This window comes from Solanum pennellii, chromosome 1 (assembly GCF_001406875.1).
Source record: "Solanum pennellii chromosome 1, SPENNV200".
NCBI classification, from domain to species: Eukaryota; Viridiplantae; Streptophyta; class Magnoliopsida; order Solanales; family Solanaceae; genus Solanum; species Solanum pennellii.
Window position 1 is genome coordinate 28,378,987 of NC_028637.1, and position 10,751 is coordinate 28,389,737.

Here is a 10,751-nt window from a genome sequence, read left to right on the forward strand (position 1 = left end):
TGTCTCTTTCTTTTATTAGTATTATTTAAATTTAGTTCTACCCTTGTACTCACTACATTACCTTCTCGATACGGGTTCTCTTACATACCAGCTATTATAGTCGGTGCCATCAAGACTCAAGAAGTTTGGTTATGACAAGACGTTTGTTGATGCAAATGGAGAAAGAGATGACAACAAGGGAGATCTGCGATGGCTCCAAGGGCTACTTTTTTAGAAACTAGGGTTAAGGAATTGTTCAAAGCTTAATGTTATTCTTCTATACCATTTATAATATGATCCAATTTGAATAAAATTAAAAATATCGGTAAATTTTAATAGCACTTGTCTTTCTTGGTTTTGTCAATGATCAGTTCAAAAATTCATTTGGCGTTATGTCAAATAAATAGAGTATTATAAAATAACTTATTAAAGAGTATTTAAAAGTGAGAATACATATTATTTATTAAATCTTGCTTAAGAATATATGTTGCAAACTATATGGATAGAAATCAATTTATTATGGAACTCATGAATTTCAAAAGTTAAATGTTTATTAGAATATATAGTTTTAAAATGTTTATTGATTTTTATACCCTTACAAGCGAAATCATTTTTAATATAGATAAAACATATTAGATAAAAATTATATTGAGTTTTACTTAATAATTTCAGTTTAATCAATTTTTTCAATATATGTTATTAGTTTTTCTCTTATATTCACATTGTTCACTATTATTATTTTGAAATGAAAATAAAAATCAAGTGTAGGTGGTAGAGATCTTTATTGTTTTCATTGAAAACAAGTTGTTTGATCATGGTCGTGTATATGTTTTAAAGTAAAAGTGAATTTTAGATATAATCAACTCCTTTTAAGCTGGTATAATCATTGGCGTAAGAAAAAAGGAACAGTGAAGTGGTTCACTGACCAAAAGGGATTCACTTTTCTCCGAATTATGGTGGTGATGAACTTTTTGTTCATCAATCTAGTATAAGTTCTAAATACTTTTGTAGTTTAACTGTCGGTGAAGCGGTTGAACTTGATGTGGAATGTGGGAATGATGATCGTATGAAGGCTATCAAATTTGCCGGTCCAGATGGTGCTCTTTTCAAAACAGGATCTCGTGATCGCAGAGGTGGTGGTGGTTTATATACATTTTTAGGTGGAAATATTATGGTGGTGAAGGTTGTTAGGGTGGCAGTAGGCGGTATGGAGTTGAAGGTTGTTAGGGTGGCAGCAGTCGGTATGGAGGTGATGGTTGATATAGCGATGGTGGTAGGAGGTATGGTGGAGTTGGCGATGGGTATAGTGGTGGTGGTAGAGGAGAAAATGGGTGTTATAAGTGTTGAGAGGATTTTCATTTCACAAATAATATTAAGATGCACAATTATACTAACAATTTTATGAATATTCTTTCCTACAAAAATTACAGAGGTTGATGCAAATCACATACCAAAGAATTGTTCGCATCATCAACTAAATTATGATAGATTAATTATGAGACTTCTTTACTCTTGTCAAGACCTAAAACGATTCGTGAGTGGCACCCACACTACATATCCTAGGTGGGCGAACTAAGGATTTTAAACCCCAACATATAAAAACAATTTAACTATGAAAAAAAAATTATGCGGACGCTTCAAAACTTATTAATGTATCATTTCCTAAAACATGAAAGTCATCACATCAAGGACATCTAATCTCTAAATACTAAGTCTCAGAATAATAAAAATAACGAAATAAGTAAAACAAATCATCCATGTACGAAATTTAACGACATCATGACATAAATGAAAGAATCCAGCACGAGCTAGAAATAATAGCTCCCCTGAACTATGATGTGTTGGAGACTGGCTTGAGCTGATGGCGAGTCGAAGTCGATGGTACACTTGTTGCTCTCCACAAAAGAACAACAAAGAAAATAGAAGTAGGGATCAGTATAGGGAACACGTAATGAGTAGGTATCATCGTCCAACCCAAAATACAAACCAATATATATTGAATAATAATATAAAATAAACTACAATACTTGGCAAGTGACAAGCAACAAACAACACGAACCAGTCACAACAACACCATAGTAGGTACATAATCAACCACTTATCAAGCACACCTATGAGGAATTATGTCTCCACACCATACTCATTTGGAAAATGGGTTCTTTGAGACCGAGTATTTAAGTTAATTCAAGATTTATGTTCCTTAAATATTATTGTGTCGGAACGTGACACTCCGATCTCATATACCGTGTCGTAACGTAACACTCTGATCCTATATACCGTGTCGGAACGTGACACTCTGTTCCCATAATAACGTGTCGGAATGTCACACTACGATTTAATAATATCGTGTCGAAACGTGCCACTCCGATCGAATTATCATATTAATATATTTCATCAAGCCTTCTTTATTTTTTTTCAAGGCGTCATTTTAATAGAGATGATTCAATATTATAAATTGAACAATCTCAGAATTTTAGGCAAACCACAAACCACCCAAACAAGATATACAACATAATCAAGTATATAGTAAACTTTACAATATCACTAAATACATATCACTCTATTGAGAGTTTATCTATCAAATAGAAATAAACCATAACCTACCTCAACCTTAAAATTGAAGCCAAACAAACTACTTCTCCAATGTTTTTCCCTTTCTCAATGCCTCTGAACCTTTACAATATCAAGTATATATGCACAATTTGTAAGCTAAAGTGTCTATAAAAACTCAATTTATTCTATATTTAGCCTAAACAATAAAAAACTAACCTAATTTTATAATCAATTTTCTAAAGTTCAAACTGAAGGATAAGTCTAGATTCCTCGAATTAGCATAACCTAAATGGAATTTAAATAATTTGATACATGTAATACTTAATTACCTATTTCCGTAAATAAAAACTTACACTATAATGTAATAACTAAATAATTTACCTAAGGACGAACATTAGTGAAGTACTATGAATAATTGACAACTAATATATTCCAATATTTCACTGTATAGACTAAATCATTGTCCTATGATAGGGTAATCATTGTCCAATTATTGATATGAGAGTCATTCTATATTTTATCTATTTCTCAAAATTAAAGTCTAAGGTTAAATTATAATGTTTTCAAACACTACACCCTTAATAGCTTTCATATAATACAATCCACTTAATATTTAATTACCTATCCCAATATATAAAACTTGGTTCTTAATATGATAATCATAAAAAAAGTCTACGAATAAGTTTGATGTTTAAAAACACTACGCCAAATTTATAAGTAAATAGAATTGAAAAAGAATCGAAGATTCATTCTATATGTCCATGTAAAATTGTTCAATGAATTTTCATCATTATTTTATTATAAGTGACCATCCTACAATAATATCTCACCCAAAAACATTTCCTAATTATCAAATATAAGTCAAACCAATTGTTATACTTAAATTTTTGTCTTGTACCAATACAAGAAGTAAACAATATGAATGGCTACTAATTTATACTAATGACCAACTACGTATCTTCAAAAATTTAGAAGTCTAATCGAGATCGTACCTGGAGAAGTCACAGACGGCTCTGTTTGCCACACGCCAACTAACTCAATTATAAAAACTACCCCACTATTTTCATGATTATAGTTACGAGTATTCCAAAATATCCCCTAAATCTATCGGAAACTATTTTATGAAACAAAAAGCTTTAGCCCTCGAAAAGATCAAAAAAAGTTGTTACATTTCTTCAAAACACAAAATCTTGAGAAAAAAAGAAACAAGATAAGGTTAAGAGATTAGTTATAATGTCCAATATTTATTGACAATAAACTATGAATTACCCGAGATACAAAACAAAAAAAATTTAATACACCTTAAAAATGCCTATAAATTTGACCACCTTATACTAATCTTCACTGATTAATTCCAAACTATTCTTATTTTTTCTTCGTCATTCACCGGTGTTTCTCTTTGCAATCATTATTTGGATCGTTCTTGAATTCGCAAGCCTTATTTCTCACTCTCGTACTCCTCCTCACCAATGACATACCTTCTTGAGCTTTGTTATGTGCATAATATGCTATGTTCTCCAATTGCTGCTAATCCACACTCAATTTCGCAACAAATTAGGATTTTTCAAAATAAAGGCTTTCAGTTGAGGAGAGATAAAATATTGAAGAGTTTCATTAGGGTAATAAACAAAGACGTTTCTAAAAATCAATAAGATATCTTTAATGGAATTTCCATTTTTAAAGTTCGAAAAAACTATCCTATTCTAACATATTTTGAATGATGTATAAATAGATATGTTGCTTAATTTTCTTAGTATAATATAATCTTCTCGAAAAATTATATATATATCACGACCCAAAAATAGGCGTGATGGCACTCGTCTTCTCCCACCAAGACAAGTCAGCCTAAAACTCAATCATTACAATAAAGTGCGGAAATAAAATATAAGTAACTTAATCAAAAAACCCCAAAATCTGGTAGTCACGTGTACAAGTCTCTAAAGTATCACAATTGAATCAAAAGAAAATATAAGTCTCATATGATATTGTCGCTAGAGTAAAACAAAATCATAAACAGGAGTAAGGAGGGATGTTGAGATGACCAACAACTACCTCACAAATCTTCAGGAAGCCTTGGAAAAGAAGAGAATATATCATAAAGGTCTAGGCTAGTAACCTACAAGAAATTGTAGAAGCAAGGGGTGAATACCAACCACACGATACTCAACAAGTAAACCTCTAAACACAAGCTAAGGGGATGAAATACGGGTACTCCTACCACCCCAATAGAACCTCCACAACTACAACCTGCATAAAAATCAACCCAACCTAACAACTCACAGTTTACATAGCACGTAGCTCAACAACAACACTTAGACAAATTATGTATCCTCAACAACAACACTTCAACAAATTACATATCCTCAACAACAATACTTCAATAAATTATATATCCGCAATAACAAGCTCAATATTGATCAATCACAAGTTCCATAGAAACGTAATCAGAAGATCAGCAAAACACGATACAAGTTCACTAATGATAAATATGTGCAATGCAATGGAATACAATGTCAAGTATAAGGACGCATGTCTGACCTAGTGATTCAAACCTGCTGTCTCTCAGTCCGGGACCCATGGGGGACATATCCGTCCATGCATCTATCGCGGCGCACGACACGACCCTCGATATTAGTAACCATCGCGGCGCGCGATACGTCCCTCGAAATATAGTATCCATCGCGACGCGCAATACGTCCATCGAAATGGTACATCCTCTTTAAGTTCTCATTCTTTCTCAATGCACATAACACTTGTCATAACCATGTCTTAAAATAATGCAAATGACAACAAATAAAGAGGATATGACCATTTTCATAACACTGCACAATTCACAACAACATCAACAATGATTCAACAAACTTTTCAAACGATTCTTTATTATCAAAACATCACACACAAGCAATTATTCACATTTCCTTTTAGTACCCTTCGTTTTCATCATTAGAATTATTCAATGTGGTTAAGTCAACCCATTACCAAGTCCATTACTCCCACCACATATACCACAAGGAAATACACACATTTCATACAATTAACAATAGTTTAGAAATTCACTTGCCTCAAATGATCGAGAATTCACTCCATGACTTGAGCCTTTAATTTTCGTTGAACTTCCAACTCAAGCAATCTATTCATACAAATGATCATGATAAGATTTTGAAACTAACAACATTCATATAATTATGTGTCTAGCCTTGACCCAAAAAGTCACAAAGTCTAAAATCAAGTTCTTAAGTTTCAATCTTAGAGTTAAGTCCCATTTTTTTTTCGGATGTCCTAAATCTAATAATGATATTCTTATAATACCTTACACCTAATATAAATTTCATTACCAATCTATCAAACTTGTATCATAATTGAACAGTAAAATTCTAAAACTTGCAACCAATGAATACAATAACCTTACAGAAATTTTTGACTCATATTTACATCAAAGTCATCTATCATTATTAATGATTAACTACTCATATATTTCTAATCATATATTATTATAAGAGGGAACAAAAAAGTGAAAAGTTGAATTACAATTTTACCCTAACTATAAAAAAATGTTATAAAGCATTTAATTATTTAGTTTAAATGTTAAATTGTATCATTTTAATAAAAATGTAGATGACTTTTGCATTTCCTTAAATTAATTATTAATTAAAATATAAGGAAATAATTAAATGTTTGGAATGTGAAAAGATATATTTTAATTGTACATGTATATCCTAGAATAATTACTGGCATATGAAAAGAGTGACCCCCCATTTATCCGATTAATGCCACTGATTTTATTTATTTGATTTATTATTACTAAGATATTAAAAGTGTGTTATTATATATGAATGAATTAGTAATAAATTATTGAGATGACTTGTAATTGCCTCAATTTATTATTAATTACAATGGTTTGTGTTTTTCATCTTTTTAATTATTCCTTCAAACTAGACTAGATTCCAAGTTCAAAGCAATAATTATTAGTGGTAATGTTAATTCTCTTATTAAGTCTAACTATGATTTGTAATTTTTCTTTCCATCTATCTATATATTAAAGACTATTTTTGAACTAAAAAATATAGAATTTAAACAGACATTTTTACTACTATTTAAGAAATAGGTGATAACCATTAAAAAATGAAAGATATTGTCAATCAACTGATAATCAAAAAAACTATTCCATCTATGATAGGCAAAAAAGACATGAAAAAATAGAATACATGAGGTGGGGAGAAGAAATAGAAGGCTTCTTTTTAGACATGCCTAAGTCCTCATATCTCTTTCGATACATATTCTCCTTCACAAAGATTATTGTTGTTTCTAATTTCTTTTGCATTTCTAATAAACTCATTCTGGTGTTGTAATCTTTTAGCTATTATTATGAGCTTTTGAAATAGATGTATGTATGAAGTTCAGTATTTAAATTATATATCTGTCAGTTTTATATTTTAAATGCAATTGCTTTTAATCTTGTATAATTTTGATAGTACTGTATTTTAATTTTAGAACCTTAAATAATATAAATATTTCACTCTATCGTTTCTCATTAATAAGTGTGCATGTACTTTTAATATCCATTTATGACTATAAAAGGTTATCGCTGATATTTAGATTAAAAAAGAGACTTATATAAAGTTAAAGGAGATTATATTATATTAATTAATTTCACATACTTTTTGCTTGATGTCAAATGCACAATCCCTTTTTATTTATTTTTGTTGATACATTAAATATAATTGGTAAAATTAATATTGTTGATTTAAACATTTTTTATTTGATAGCATAATTTTATATTATGTAACAATAGTAAAAAATAAACGTGCAACGCACGTTGTCTGAAACTAGTAATTGGATAATGATTGACCACTCAAGGAATTGTTCTCCCTTAGATCCAAAAGACCCCAACGAGTTACTGACATTTCAAATTGAAATCAGCAATTCACTTTCCTTCTAACCCAACAACATAAACATCATAATATTTCAATCTATAGCACTCTAAATATAAAGATATATAAAAATAAAAAAAAATATTCACTACACTAAATCAATTTGCACCCCACTTTCTAACATTCACGTCAATCATAATTGATATTTTCTGAAGTAGCTGTCGTCATTCTCGCCTAAACCCTTTCTTTTTTTTTCTATTTTTTTTTCTCCTCTGCGAACTGCTGTTGTTCACAACAGCCAGCAATATATGACCTTTTATTTCTCTTTTGATTAATTTTTTTGAAAAAAAAATTCTGCGTGACTGCTGCTATTAGCAACAACCTTTAACCCTTTTTTTATTTTTCAATTAGGTGTAGCCCTTTTTATTTTTATTTTTTTTATTAATTTTTTATTATTTCCTTTTCTTTTCTTTTTCTTAAAAATCCTTTTGGACTTAGCAAATTTAATTTCCTTTATTTATTTAATAAAACTTAAGTAACTCTTAATTTGTTTAAAAAAATTATAATATTCATTTCCACCATTCATAAATTATTTATAAAAATTACTAAAAGGATTAAACTTAGAAAAATGAGTAAAATTCATAAAACGATTAAGAGGGTCTTTACATTATCCACCACTAAAAATCATGTTCGTCCTCGAACATAAAGAAGAAGAAGGAAGAATAACCGAGTTACAAAAAGTCTAAGTTATGACCAACTAGTCAATGTTCATCTCTCGTGAACCCCTCCTTAAGACCTGTTCATCAAGATCAACTACTAACAACTGAACTTTCAAATCGAATTTTGAAAAATCTAGAAATCAAGAGTGATTATCAAGTCAGAATCTAAAATATGAACTAAAACTAAAATGAAACCCATTGGATCATAAGACAACCATCATGATGAATCTTTCCACACATAACCAAGATAACATTCTGAATTGGTACCGGCCAGACGTGAACCTTAACCAACCACCACATACTCATATTGCACAAACCATCATAGATCATCAAGATTCCCTTTTGACAATATAATCTTTTCATGAGCTTAACAATAAAAATATGATCTTAGACATCAAGCACTAATCGATGGAGAATCAAACTTATCTAACCCAAATAAAAACAAGATCAAGATCAAGTAACCACATAGATAGCGATACACCCAAGCTAACAGAACCTCAAACAACACTCTTAGACAATTGTAACTTTTCATACCTCTTATATAGGTTTCATAAGCAAGGTTGTGCATGTAGAACTACTTATATACTTCAACTTCAAAGCAAAACCAAACCTATTATAACTGAAGTGATCAATTATGCCCAAGGATCTCATCATATAAAGGGACATAAGAAGATCGGTACATCCGATCCACCACTAAGAATTCACCCATAAATGTGGAAACATGGGTAATATAAGTAGGGAATCATTCTCCAAATAGTGTCCAATACGAAGAAAGTGGTTACATAAAAATATACAGATTCAAGGTCGAATAACACAAGGAACTCCTTCCATAGGACCCATATAAAAGTAATTACATTTATTTCACTCCACCTCTCGATTTTTAGCCACCCAGTCTAATCCCCATCGCAACATTACAAATTCTCGATTCATCAAATCATACATACTTATCATAGTACTCCATTGAAGCCAACACTCTAAAAACAAACAAAAATCATAACTACACCAACCATTCACCTTACTCTCAAACTGTCCCTAGTATCAAAATCTCTATATAAACACATTGTAGCCTCTACAAATTTCAAAATCTAGCTCTCTCTCTCTCTTTTCATTTAAGAATTACATGACATATATGAGTCACACCAAAGACTGATAGCACTTTTTTCAAAATACTTTTCCATTGAGGTAAGCTAATTGAATCACATCCAATGTCAACTTCACACAAAATTTTACATACATTCCCACTACCATTCATACCATCATGTACCTCATGCCAAAACTCAACGAAATCCGTGGTCACTCCAATAATTTTGTATACTATAAGCTCTAACCTCTACTAAACATCAAATGTCTATGTAACATATCGTGACAGTCTATGTTGTCTCATAAAAATAGAAATCTCAATCCCTTCAAAATCCTTAATAACCATGTTTAACTATAGGTCCATATTGTTACGTATTCTTAAGTTACCCATCATAATTGGGACAATCTACCTCGATATAACCACATAAATCTTTCACACCTAATTGCTTGTCACCCAACCAAAAATTCAATCTTTAGAAAAGGCGATGATAACTTTCTTGTAAGTCTATACTGAACAAGTTCATATCCCACATTCATATCTATACTCATAGATAAAAATAAATAAATACTTCAAGTACAAACCACGACCTTATACGAGAGTTCTTATTCCTTCATTTTTCTTAAACTCTTAAATTCTTCGCATGACAGAATTTTAAAAAAAATCTTGAACTCTTCAAAACATCAAAATTTTGTTTTATTTATTTATTTATTATTTTCTAACTCACTTACAAGTCTTATTCTTTGTCCAACAACACATGACATTTTTACCTTATCCTCTAAATAAAAACTTTAACTAAAACCATTCCTTAGGTATACCAATCAAAAGTAAGCAATTTCCTACTCAAATTATTTGTAAGTCTTTCCCAGTGCTTCATACCCAATGTGATCGATCACTTCTTACCTTACCAATTCATACCTTGACAAACACACTGCCACAACCTACACTTACAATAAAAACTTGATTTTTTTTTTATTCTTTCAATCCCAACCGTGTAATACAATTCCATTATCTATCAACATTAGCTCACACCTTGAAAGTTTTTCCCTTATGGATTCACGTATCTTAGCTTATCATTGGTTGTCTCTCTATCGATCTTATGATATGCTCCACTAAAAATTCAACCATACTCGTTATCAAACTCAAAATCACAAAAGAATTTATAATCATACTCGCGTTGAACATATGTACACTGCTTTCTCAAGTGTTATTTTTAACCAATCTAATGAACTCGTGAAACTATTACCTGTCACGACCCAAAACGAGTCGTGAGTGGCACCCACACTTAACCTACTAGGTGAGCGAACCAACAAATCTAAACCCCAACATTTACCAATAGTTCAACTATGAATAACGAAATATAATGCGGAAGATCCAAAACTTATTAATGTAACCAATTAAATAGGCTTCTAAAGTTCAACACTTATTATTCCCAAAATCTGGAAGTCATCACATCAAGAACATCTATCCTCAAATTACCAAGTCTAAGAGTATTTAAGAAACCAAAATAAGTAAAAAGATGGTCCATGTCCGAAATTCAAAGACATCAAG

General features: G+C 30.7%; 1 pseudogene; it reads left to right on the plus strand.

Annotated features, from left to right (window-relative positions):
- Positions 1–10,751, plus strand: part of LOC114074952 — a 55,148-nt pseudogene that overhangs the window by 8,838 nt on the left and 35,559 nt on the right.